This window comes from Gobio gobio, assembly GCF_949357685.1.
Source record: "Gobio gobio genome assembly, chromosome: 20".
In the NCBI taxonomy this organism is placed as follows: Eukaryota; Metazoa; Chordata; class Actinopteri; order Cypriniformes; family Gobionidae; genus Gobio; species Gobio gobio.
Genome location: NC_137113.1, coordinates 2,963,785 through 2,978,534, shown reverse-complemented (window position 1 = coordinate 2,978,534; position 14,750 = coordinate 2,963,785). Strand labels below are relative to the sequence as shown.

General features: G+C 36.8%; 1 protein-coding gene across 1 annotated transcript in view; it reads right to left on the bottom strand.

Moving 5' to 3' along the window:
• Positions 1-7,283, bottom strand: part of LOC307116871 (zinc finger MIZ domain-containing protein 1) — a 93,054-nt gene extending 85,771 nt beyond the window's left edge. The window contains exon 1 of the mRNA XM_079801346.1: positions 7,180-7,283. The gene's annotated coding sequence lies outside the window, so the exon portion shown is untranslated. The remainder of the gene's footprint in view (positions 1-7,179) is intronic.
• Positions 7,284-14,750: the final 7,467 nt, after the last annotated feature.

Below are 14,750 nucleotides of genomic sequence, written 5' to 3'. Positions count from 1 at the left end.
GCACGTGTGTATGCGTGTGTGTGTGTGTGTGTGTGTGTGTGTGTGTATGCATGCGTGTTTATGAGTATGTGTGTATGCACGTTTGTGTGTGTGTATATATATATTAGTGCTGTCAAATCAATTAAGCGTGATTAATCGCATCCAACATAAAAGTTGTTTACATAATATATGTGTGTATATTTGTATATACAGACTTGCACACAGACACACACACACACGCAGACATACACGCACACGCAGACATACACGCACACACACACAAATGCAGACACACATGCACGCAGAAACACACACGCAGCCACACATGCAAACACACACGCAGACACACACACGCAGACACACACGCAGACACACACACCCAGACACACACACGCAGACACACACACGCAGACACACACGCAGACACACACGCAGACACACACGCAGACACACACACCCAGACACACACGCAGACACACACGCAGACACACACGCAGACACACACGCAGACACACACGCAGACACACACGCAGACACACACACCCAGACACACACGCAGACACACACGCAGACACACACGCAGACACACACGCAGACACACATGCAGACACACACGCAGACACACATGCAAACACACACACGCAGACACACACAGGGATTACTATAAATTTGTGGGTGTGTATTTGTATATACACAGACATGCACACACAGACACACACACGCAGACACACACGCAGACACACACGCAGCAGACACACACACACACGCAGCAGACACACACACGCAGCAGACACACACACGCAGACACACATAGGGATTACTATAAATGTGTGTGTGTATTTGTATATACACAGACATGCACACACAGACACACACACGCAGACACACACACACACGCAGACACACACAGACACACACACGCAGACACACACACACGCAGAGACACACACACGCAGAGACACACACACACACAGACACACACAGACGCACACAGACACACGCAGACACACGCAGACACACACACACACACACGCAGACACGCAGACACACACACACACACACACACGCAGACACACACACACACACGCAGACACACACACACAGACACGCACACACACACACACACACACACACGCAGACACACACAGACATGCAGCCACACACACACCCAGACACACACACACATATAATAAAATACTGTATATACATACACACATATTATGTAAACAAAAACGTTTAACTATAACTATAGTACTCTGAATTAATTTAATACAAATATTAGAAATAATATTAAGAATTTTTTTTTTTTTTTACAACAATCAATAGTAATATTTCTGTCTAATTAGAATAGTAATAGCAATATTTTTTTCTAATTTGAGCCGCGTTTGCTGCGTGATCGGTGTTTTGAACTCTGTATGTATTCATGTGTCAAACATCTTCAGTTAATTATTCATATATAATGAACTGTGTTACTGTCTCAATCGGGTGTGGTGATGTGTGTGTGTGTGTGTGGCATCTGTGCAAACGGATGTGTTTTTGGATGAAGCCAGAGGTCAGTGACCTTTCCACAGATCTAAACGTTGGGTGTTCGCTAGCCATCTGACCTGACCTCTGAGTGTGTGTGTGTGTGTGTGTGTGTGTGTGTGTGTGTGTGTGTGTGTGTGTGTGTGTATGTGTGTGTGTGTGTGTGTGTGTGTGTGTGTGTGTGTGTGTGTGTGTGTGTGTTTGATGTAGACCGACTCGCAGGCGTCTCATCATCACAGCGGAGCAAGATAGATTATCTCAACAGAGATTACACACCCAAAACACACACGAACAGAACACAAGACACACACACTGCCCTCTCTGGACGCCCGTCTGGATAAAACGAGTTCAGTGAAGCGGTCGCCTAAACGTCCCCATGAAATCAAAATGAACAATTCTTATTTTGTAATGGAATATTGCAGTGTTTATTATACATGATTTATCGGTGCACATCATTATTTTAAATTAATGATGATCTGCATCTAGATGTGTTTACACACTGTTTAATGCTCAGAGGTGGCATGAAAGCAATTGCAACGCCATAAATAATATTATGAAATATTCAATAGAGAAATGATGTTATGCTTATGCTATTTCATGCATTCTGCCTTATTGACACTGTTAGAGTTGATTCTCATGATGGACAACATTTCAAAACACGAGTTGGACGTGTGACGGAGTATTTCTGTGCCTAATACACTCCTTCAGGATTCAAGCAAGTTTCAGAAGATTTTTTTCCCCGAATATGGCCTTGTGTGACAATATAAAGGGGGGAATTCCTTATATGGGCATTTCTTCCGGATGAGCACACACACACACACACACACACACACACACACAGGGGGGTTTTTGTGAAATGTGGGACATTCCATAGGCGTAATGGTTTTTATACCGTACAAACCGTATTTTCTATCCCCCTTCACTGCCCCTGCCCCTAAACCTACCCATCACACACACACACACACACACACACACACACATACACACACACACACACACACACACACTGCCTCTGCCCCTAAACCTAGCCCTCACAGGAGACTGTGCAGTTCACTTTCTGTGAAAAAAACTCATTCTGTGATTTATAAGCATTTTGAAAAGTGAGGACATGGGGAACGTCCTCATATTTCACCCTCTTTTTGTAATACCCATGTCATTATACACATTTGTGTCCTGATATTTCACAAAAACATGCCCACACACACACACACACACACACACACACATCACCCAGAGCGAGAGTAAGAGCCGTCCATCATCGAGCTTCGTTCGGGTTACGGTGCTGGCGTTGTGTTTTTAGACACGAGATCAACAATGTCACTAAAGAAGTGTGTGTGTGTGTGTGTGTGTGTGTGTGTGTGTGTGTGTGTGTGTGTGTGTGTGTGTGTGTGTGTGTGTGTGTGTGTGTGTGTGTGTGTGTGTGTGTGTGTGTGTGTGTGTGTGTGTGTGTGTGTGTGTGTGTGTGTGTGTGTGTGTGTGTGTGTGAGGGAAAGATCACCTTGTTCAGCTTCACAAATAACCCAGTGGAGGCAGTTTGTGTTTCTGGAGTTCTGAGAGCAAGCTTAAGTATCCCTTCTAGTCTGTATTTCCATCTTGTAATGCCGCTGTTTTGGGGTATATTTTAATATAAATGATTTGTAATAGAGCAGTCACGTTGAGTTTTTAATGGGTTATGTTATAGCCCTGCTTGTTTTTATGAAATATATGTATTGACGGCATGATCATTTCACCGTATTACTGCCATGCGAGCCGCAGATTAATCTGGTGCGAGCCGCGCAATGAGTAACACTGATCTAACAAGAAAAGACAAAGATTAAATCACTCACTGCTCTTAAATTAATAACTTTTGTAGTGCACTGAAAAAAAGTGTGTTAGATTTACATGATTTAATTGTGTACATCGTTCCCACATTAATCAATTAAGGTAAGCAAACATAATTCGTTCATGTAACGTCAACATCATAGACTGAATACATTTTAAAGCGGTGATGAATTGAGAAATCATTTTTCCCTTGAGTCTTTGATATATAAAAATTAGGGCTGTCAAAAAATTAATCGCGATTAATCGCATCCAAAATAAAAGTTTGTGTTTACATAATATATGTGTGTGTACTCTGTTAATTATTATTTATATATAAATCTATAATATTTATTATATATATTATAGATTATATAAATGTATATACATGCAAATATTTCTTAAATATATACATGAATGTGTGTGTATTTATATATAAATAATAATTAACAGAGTACACACACATATATTATGTAAACACAAACTTTTATTTTGGATGCGATTAATCGCCATTAATCTTTTGACAGCCCTAATAAAAGTTCATCGTGATATAAGAATATCCTGTAAGTTTCAGAGCTGAAAACTTCCTTGTTAGTCAAAGAAAAGCTTTAATTGACACCAGGCCCAGAAAACGAGAGATCTCAGAATATGTCGACCACTGATGCAGAAGCACCGCCTCAAGCCCCGCCCACCGCGTGTTTTTGCGAGACATTGCGTGTTTGTTCGCTTCATTTCACCGCAGAATCGATTGTAAACAAGACACAGGTGGAGACTGGATTTGCAGACAGAGTGAGATTAAAACACAACGCTGTGCTTCTGGATCCGACAGGAACGCTGCAACACACTTATGTGAGTAAAACGTGTTTTTATATGTGTTAGTATTGCATTGTTACAGATCGTTTGATATCTATTGATGTTAATGATATCTATATTTTAATGTTCCACAACTGAATTATAATACAGCACTAGCTAGTTGACAAACCTTTAGCTAACAATAGCACACATTAGCATCTTAAATGCTAAGCATTGATAGCTCCTCCAGTAAAGCCGTTATGACATTAGCTGTATTAGTCCAATGCTCCGCTCTTCTCCACAATGGACACCCACTGTCATTTAAATCGTTCTAATAATTCAACATAATTGAATATTAAACACAATCCTGCTCAAAAATACATCAAATAACAACATTTACTCTTGATTTAGCCATATGAAAAGCATGCTGGGAACTAACAAGCCCCGCCCCGTTTTAGTCAATGCAACACAAATCATTCATGTAATCTCAACACAAACGGATTAAGTAAACTTCACTTTGATTTATATTAAAGTGGATTGAACGCAATCAGATTAAGTTAGGACAAAATGTATAGCAATTGTGTTGCTTTAGTTCGTTTAAAAAAAATGTCAGTGTATATATAATTGTGTTATTTTACATTTTGTTACTTTATTACATTTCTGTTGTAGGCTATTACTGATCTGAGTACTAAGTTCCTGAGAAACCTGAAGCCCTGTTTATTTAATTTGTATTTTCGTTGGTTTTGTTTGAAATTAGTTTCGAGCTGTTTTGAGGACTTTCGACTTGCATTAATTAACCTAGTATTAGTTTTCGCTGAAGTATCGATAATTATGAAATTCATATCATGAAATAAGACCCACCAATAATCGTGATTTCAATATTGACCAAAATAATCACGATTATGATTTTCGAAGTACAATGACCTCTCACATGTCAAAAGTTCAAGGAAAATGTGATTTCTCAATTCATGACCCCTTTAACAAATGATGCTACACACACGTGCGACACACACTGCTCTGTGTCAATGTGTCTTTTGTGTCTACATCTACAGCTGAATAGGACAGACGACCCCCTCACAACACACTCTCCGGCCCGGCCCGTCGAGGAGGAGGAGGAACAGAGCGAGGCCGTAAAATCACACTCCCTGTTTCAGGACACAGAGTTTACAAACACACCAGAGACGCACGCATGAGAGCGATCCGAGCTTGCAAGCCCTTACATCACTCTCCTTTCTCCGAGCAAAACACTGTTACCAAGAATCACCTTCATTTTGAGTATAAACCGCAATAGAACAAATAGGACATTATGCAACTCACAGTACAATCACTGTGACTAAAGTCCACTCACAGTAAAGTGGAATTTAAGGGCTGGTCAATGACTCGACTAGAGAAATAGCCAACCTCCAACACACACACACACACACACACAAATCTAACATGGTTCGAGCGCAGCTATGTCTGGTTTTTGGTTCTTGTTGTTTTTGCACAGATGTCCAGGCATGAAACAGCAACATCTTCACACACACCTGCTTTTACTTAAACCCACAAAAACACATTTATGACCTTGAAAGTTTTCATGCTCAACTCAAATACGGACATTTTAGTCTTCACTTTAAGAGTGTATTGTGTTTTCTCCTCTCTATAGGCGTGTATATGCATGCATGTGTGTATTATATTAGTTAAAAAGTGTTTAACCAAAAGGTGAGATGCATGCAAATTAGCATATGCAATATTATCTAAAAAAAAATGCATATTTGATTTTTTTCAGCTTTTCGGCTGGAATCATGTTTTTTTACTGTCTCTATTCAAATAAAAACACTAGTAATTAATGCTGTTATTGCAATAATGTGAATGCAAGAAGCCCTACAAAATAAAGTGCATAGTTATTTGTAACTATAAAAATTATGATTGTGACAAAAAATATGTTTTATTTTCTCTCATTAGGCGTGTATATGTATGCATGTGTGTATTATATTAGTTAAAAGTGTTAACCAAAGCTGAGATGCATGCAAATTAGCATATGCAATATTATCAACACAATACATATTTGATTTTTTTCAGCTTTTCGGCTGGAAACATGTTTTTTATTGTCTCTATTCAAATAAAAACACCAGTAATTAATGCATTTATTGCAATAATGTGAATGCAAGCAGCCCTACAAAATAAAGTGCATAGTTATTTGTAACTATAATAATTATGGTTATGACAAAAATATATTTTCTTCTCTCTTATTAGGTGTGTATATGCATGCATGTGTGTATTATATTATTTAAAAGTGTTTAGATGCATGCAAATTAGCATATGCAATATTTAGCAACACAATGCACGTTTGATTTTTCAGCAATTAGGCTGTAATTGTGTTTTTTAAAAGTCCCTATTTAAATAAAAACACCAGTTAATGTTATTGTAGCAAACTCTACAAAATAAAGTGAAAAGTATACTAAATGTGTTTTCTTCTCTCTTATTAGGTGTGTATAGGCTATGTGTGTATTATGTATTAGATAAAAGTGTTAACCAAAGGTGAGATGCATGCAAATTAGCATATGCAATATTATCAACACAATGCATATTTGATTTTTCAGCTTTTTGCCTGGAATTGTGTCTCTATTCATATAAAAACACCAGTAAATGTTATTGTAATAATGAATGCAAGCAGCCCTACCAAATATAGTGCCTTGTTATTTGCGTGAAACAAAAACAAGTGAAGGACTGAAATGAGAAGTGTAATGTAAAGTGTGAGCATAAAACACCACAAACATTCAACAAATGCAGCGCAATATTCGGGATTTTATGAATGAAACAAACGCGCATCCGCGCAATCGTGAGTGCAGAACATCCGAATAATCGCCGGGATCATCTAAACATGAATTAATCATCCGAATCGAGACGACTGAGCCCGAACTAATGATCCGAATCACGGCGCATCGCGATCCCGCTTGAATCCGACCGCACACGCGCGCGCACACCGTCAGAACACCGGGAGCTCGCGCACCGGAGATCCCGCAGGATGGAGATAAACTCTTTCATTATCCGGAACACGGAACGAACCCATCCCGAAGCAGCTGAACAAGGCACAAACGGTCTTACCGGTTAAATCCCACCGGAGGATGAGTGACAGTATCCGCTGCGCGTCTGAAGTGTGTTGTGTTTCTCTCTCATGATCTGTGAGTGTGTGCGTGTGTGTGTGTGCGTGTGTGTGTGTGTGTGTGTGTGAGCAGCAGCGGCGCTCAGTTCAGTGTCACATTACATCCAGCTCATTCTATTTCCACAGACACACTGCGGGCGGGCGGAAAACACGGCGTGGATTAGGATGATCCCGGATTCTGGCGGAAACCCAATCCAAACACTTCTGGCGCGCCGAGTGTACAATGACCCAAATTGTGAAAGTGTAAGCAGCAAAAAGGGTCAGTTTAACCACACTAACCTACATACACACTTAAACATTGACCAGTCTCTTCTTCATTTAATTAAACATTTTAAAATATATGATAAATCTCATTTATATATATATATATAGGCCTCTCTCTCTTCACTCTTAAAAAAAAAGGTTCTATATTGCACCAAAAATGGTTCTTGGCTCGTAATCATGGGGGAACCTTTTTTAGTGCTATATAGCACCAATTTTGGTGCTTCAGCGGTTCTTCAGCGGTTCTTTGACTTGCTATAGCACATCTGAAGAACCGCTGAAGAACCGCTGAAGCACCAAAATTGGTGCTATATAGCACTAAAAAAGGTTCCCCTATGATTACGAGCCAAGAACCATTTTTGGTGCCATATACAACATTTTTTTAGAGTGTTTCTCTCGCTCTCTCTCTCTCTCTCTCTCTCTCTCTCTCTCTCTCTCTCTCTCTCTCTCTCTCTCTCTCTAACAAACAAAACAAAAAACGCATTAAAGGCACAATATGTAAGATATAACCACTAGAACAGCGACCAATCAAACAGAAATAAATAAATAAATAATTAGTGCTGTCAAATCGCTAAATCGTGATTAAGGATCTCACACTGATCCATGGAGGCCCCATCTCGCAACTTATAGGACTTAAAGGATCTGCTGCTAACATCTTGGTGCCAGATACCACAGCACACCTTCAGGGGTCTAGTGGAGTCCATGCCTCGACGGGTCACAATATTAGGAAGGTGGTCATAATGTTATGCCTTAATATATATATATATATATATATATATATATATGTATATATATATATATATATATATATATATATATATATATATACCGGTATATATATATAAAATTGCTAATTCTATTAAATAGATATAAAATAATTGAAATAAATAATATAATATTAAAAAATATAAACATAAAGATTTATACATTTTATATATATATATATATATATATATATATATATATATATATATATATATATATATATATATATATATATATATATATATATATATATATATATATATATATATATATATATATATATATATATATATATATATATATAAATATATATATATATATATATATATATATCCCCGACCAAAAGTTTGGGATCGATATGATTTTTATACAAGTCTCTTCTGCTCACCAAGGCTTTGTTTATTTGATCAAAAATACAGTCAAATCAGTAAAATTGTGAAATATTATTCCAGTGTAGATCATCTGTTTTCTATGTGAATATATAGTAAAGTGTAATTTATATCCTGTGATCAAATCATCATTACTCCAGTCTTCAGTGTCACATGACCCTTCACTAATCATTCTCATATGAGGATTTGCTGCTCAACAAACATTTATGATTATTATCAGTGTTGAAAACAGTGTGTGTACATTTTTTTTTCAGGACTCTTTGATAAATAGAAAGCCTTTGTAACATTATACACTACCATGCAAAAGGTCGGGGTCAGTAGGGATTTTTTCTTTAGATTTGCTCTGTTGTGAAATATGGGTAATGGTATCTGTCTGCCTATTGTAATGTTTTACAGGCTGGAGTGGGTGTGTGATCCTCGCGTGCGCTCCGGTCCGTGTTTTGCGGTTCTCCGGTGTAAAGCTCAGAGTAACAAAGAACATATTTGAGATCCGCGGCAGCAGCAGCCCGACTGGGCGGTGACGTCAGGAACACACACACACACACACACACACACACACACACACACACACACACACACACACACACACACACACACACACACACACACTTCGAATCAAATCTATCATCAGTGACACTTGGTAGGCTACTTTGAACCAGGCACTTCTGCCCATTAAATGCATTATATGCAACAAAAACAAACAAAAAAATACTGTATATTATATAGGCCTACTGTATATATGAATTACAAATGACGCTGTGTTGTTTAAACACACATGTTTCCAGCCACTGTGTGCATGTGTGTGTATGAAAGACAGAACCGAACAATAAGGGTCATGAGTTGTGTTAAAGGTCACCATCTGCATTGATTTCTGCACGTCTCCACTTATCTGCACATGCAGCCTTTCTGCTATCTTCACATATGCAAATATACACAAGCCTGTGGGCCTGGGGGTGTATGGACGGAGTCGGGGACACACACACGCCGGATGACTTCCTCGGCCCGTCTGAAGACATGCGTTCGTGCACACACCGCTGTTATTTGGATGTAAGCGTGAGGTTTCACAAATGGAGGTTTGAGTTGCATCAAGCCATTAAATATGCATTTGCCAAGAGTTTGGTCATATACTCGCCCTCTTCTTTTTCCATATGCAGGTTTTGTGGAGGTAAATTGAAAGGAAAACGCCACTGTTTGAGAAAATAGGCCCATTTTCCGACTCCTCTAGAGTTAAACAGTTGAGTTTTCAGCCTATCTCCGGGTCTGGCGGGAGCACTTTTAGCATAGCTTAGCATAGATCATTGAATCTGATTAGACCGTTAGCATCTCGCTCAAAAATGACCAAAGACTTTCCATATTTCTCCTATTTAAAACGTGACTCTTCTGTAGTCACATTGTGTACTAAGACTGACGGAAGATGAAAAGTTGTGATTTTCTAGGCCGATATGGCAGGAACTATACTCTCATTTTTTGAGCGAGATGCTAACGGTCTAATCAGATTCAATGATCTATTCTATGCTAAGCTATATGCTAAAAGTGCTAACGCCAGACCCGGAGATCGGTTGAATGGAGTCGAAAATGGTCAAACTCAACTGTTTAGCTCTAGAGGAGGCGGAAAATGAGCCTATTTTCTAAAATAGCGGCGTTAACGTTAACACCAATTAATGAAAATGTAGCTGATGGGAACATCACATGTCAATATGTTCTCTAAGGGCGTTTTCACAGCTGAAAGTCCACACCAAGGTCTGAACCGAAGTCAGTGAATGAACGGACGCATATCGCTGCCACTATTGAACTTTTCATTGCTATTTTCTTTTCGTCACGTTTAAAAGTGGACATTTCAAGCTTTATATTCACATATTTCTCATGTTTGTGAGACGAGTATCTGCTGAGTTTGGGTTTATTTGAGACGCTTCAGTTCATGTGCAAAGCATGTGATCGCTCCCACGATTATTGTCTGCTATAGACTATTTGCTTCTTATTTATTAAATCCAGGCAATTATCTGATTAAACGTTGATTAAAATTAAGATACAATTTATACAAAACGAAATTCACTTTAAAGAAAGGCTTTCTAAGCAAAATCATTCAAAATTTCGTTCAAAATCATTTCTGTCTTCTGACATATTGCGCATCTTTTCACTTTTCATAATCAATGTAGCTGAGATGAAGTTTAAAAATAACATTATAATAATAAAAATAAACAGGAACTTCCTGTAAATGCTCTGAAAGTACGAACGAAAATGCTTTCACACTAGAAACGAACCGAACCTTTGTTCAGTTTGATCTGGACTGAGACTGACTCTTTTCGTCTGACCAAATTTGGTTTGTTTGATCCGGACCGTGATCAGGGCAGGTTTCACACCTGTCATTTTGATTCGGACCAAACTGAAAAGTACGAAAATCCGGACCAAACAAGGTATGTATGAAAACGCCCTAAATGTAAATATAATCACAAGGAGTTTTATTAGTGATACTATAAAGTTTGAAAATACAATTTCCAACAGATCTCCACAACTTTTTAATTAGTTTTACAAATAGCTTAAAGTTTGAGAAATCTTGTGAAAGTGATTTTATGATTCAAACAAGAGTAAAATCTGCCAATGGGTTCAGAAAAAAAATCAACTTAATTCAAAAACAAGTCATTTTCATACACATTTGTTCTTGTTTTAAGCATAAACTCACTTTATTGTGTTCAATTTCTGCATTTTGCATCTCATTAAATGCATCTTGATCTAAAGATGTTTAGAATTTGTTCTGGAAAACAAAAATCACAACAAGTTTGAGGCGTCGACTCGGCCTCCAAATTCCCCAGATCTCAATCCAATCGAGCATCTGTGGGATGAGCTGAACAAACAAGTCCGATCCATGGAGGCCCCGCCTCGCAACTTACAGGACTTAAAGGATCTGCTGCTAACATCTTGGTGCCAGAGACCACAGCACACCTTCAGGGGTCTAGTGGAGTCCATGCCTCGACGGGTCAGGGGGACCAACACAATATTAGGTCATAATGTTATGCCTGAACGGTGTATATTGAGTAAGAACGTAATTTTTTGCAGTGCATGCAATTAAATTTTTATTCTGTTGTAATTTTTCTGGACTCTGCTTTAATGGTTAAATTAATTTGTTCATCTTTTGATATTTTTAATGAAATCTGAGAGATTTCTGTCCTCCATTGACAGTCTAAGCAACTTCCACTGACGCTTCAGAAAGTTCATAAAGATCCTAAAACTGATCCATACGGATCGAGCGGATTATTCCAGATGTTCTGAAGAGACTCGACGGCTTTATATGATGAAGGAAAGGGCGAGTAAATGAGGACAGGATTGTCCTTTTTAGGTGAACTGTCCCTTTAAGTGACTTGATTTATTCATACAAAATATGACAAATTCCATGACGTTCTGCGTTATACAGTAAATTACATCCATGAATGGATTCTGTAATCCCTTCCACATTTTCCGTATCGCCCTACGGCCCTAATTTAATGCCATGATATTGAATTTAAGACCAATTTAAGACATTTTTAATGCATTAAATTGTGGAAGGAAACCATGCATAAGGTACAACATCACGATTTCCGAGCCTATCGCTTCATTTTACCTTCGAGCATCTCATGTTTCACAGAAGAAGTCATACAGGTTTGAAACGACAAAAGGGTGCAAACGATGGGAAAATGCTCCTTTTTTTTGGGTGCACTGTCCCTTTAAATGCCTTGTTTTGATCTGAAGTGTGCATGTACATATAGATTTACATATGATTTGCATGCAGATACACTTTTAGAAGCACATTTGTGTAGTTGCGCTCAGGTGTGGCCGAGCAGATTCAAACATGTGGGTTCATCAAAGGGCCACTTAATAACATGATCCGAATCGATGAATTAAATGTCAGAGGAACTCTCTCTCACACACTGAAGCTGATAGCATGCAAATACACACTCATGTTTCCTCTCCGGCTGTTATTTATAGCCTGCAGGGCCTAATCTCGCAGATTGAGAGCACAAACGGCGTTATGAATATTATCACATGCAGGTGTGCTGAGCTAATGAGCGATAAAGAGCCACACAGGAAGCAGAATCTCATGCCTTCCTCTGGTGCAGCCGTAGCTTGAGCTCTGATTGGCTGCTGAGAGAGTGACATCACATCTGTCAAACTTCTTCACTCTGACCTTTCAGAAACCACAAGACATTATGGTTGCTAAATGATATGTGCAATCTTTTCTTTGAACCCTAATTGCATTCTTATAATCACTGGCATGATGAACATTGAATATGAGTATTTTAATTATGCATAAATCCCAGTTTCATTTCTAAATCTTCAGGAAAGCTTCAGGACACACAGCGGCGTAACGGTTACAGCTTAACACACACTAACTAAAGCTTAAACGCTAATGCCACTGACTCTTCACACACTGACCTCAATCTGCTGGACCTGGACCTGTAATGACATTACCTGACACACACACACACACACACACACACACACGCACACACACACACACACACACACACACACACACACACACACACACGCACACACACACACACACACACACACACACACACACACACACACACACACACACACACACACACACACACACACACACACACACACACACACACACACACACTACAGGTGTCTAGGTCATGTCTTGTGAATTAATGTCAACTATTTATTTTAAAATAGTGCTTTTCCCATGCACAGTTTCAAAGCAGCTTTACAAAAAATACTGTATTAAAATATACATATTTATTTGTTGTCACAGAAGGAATCAATTATGCCATTTTTCTTCTTATTTTTACAGTACTTATTTTTTATCTTGACTTATGCCAAATAAAAATCAAATATAAGTGTACAAAAACTTTATTTTGCATTATAATATCATCAATTATGCAATTTTTCTTCTTATATTTTCAGTACTTAAATATTATTTTTTATCTGACTTTTATTAGACTTTTATCTTAAGTGTACTAAAAAACTTATTTTTGCATTTTAATATTATCAATTATGTGATTTCTTCTATACAGTATTTATTATATTTACAGTACTTAAATATTTTTTATATTTTATGACTTATGCTCTATAAAAATAAAACATAAGTGTACAAAAAACTAATTCTGCATTATAATATTATCAATTATGCGATTTAGTTTTTTACGGTAATTATTATATTTACAGTACGTAAATATTATTTATATTTTATGACATGTCATAAAAATCCAATATATAGTGTACAAAAACCTAATTATGCATTATAATATCATCAATTATGTGATTTTCTTTTATACGGTATTTGTTATATTTACAGTACTTAAATATATATATACTTAGTACTTAAATATTTTTTATCTTGACTTATGCCATATAAAAATAAAATATATAGTGTACAAAAACCTAATTATGCATTATAATATTATCAATTTTGCAATTTTTCTTCTTATATTTACAGTATACTTAAATATATTTTATGATTTATGTTGTATAAAAATCAAATATAAGTGTACAACAATTATGTGATTTTCTTCTACTTAAGTATAATTTTTTATCTTGATTTATGCCGTATAAAATCAAATATAAAGTGTACAAAACCTAATTCTGCATTATAATATTATCAATTATGTGATTTTCTTCTATAAAGTATTTATAATATTTACAGTACTTCAAAAATATTATATTTTATGATTTGTCATATAAAAATAAAACATATTAGTGTACAAAAACCTAATTCTGCATTATAATATTATCAATTATGCAATTTTGTTCCTTACAGTACTTAAATATTATTTATATTTTATGATTTATGTCATATCAAAATAAAATATATAATGTACAAAAACCTAACTCTGCATTATAATATTATCAATTATGCAATTTTTCTTCTATACAGTATTTATAATATGTACAGTACTTAAATATTATTGATATTTTATGATTTATGCTGTATAAAAATAAAATATAAAGTGTACAAAAACCTAATTCTGCATTATAATATTATCAATTATGCAATATTTCTTCTATATAGTTTTTATAATATTTACAGTACTTCAAAAATATTATATTTTATGATTTATGTCATATAAAAATAAATATAGTGTACAAAAACC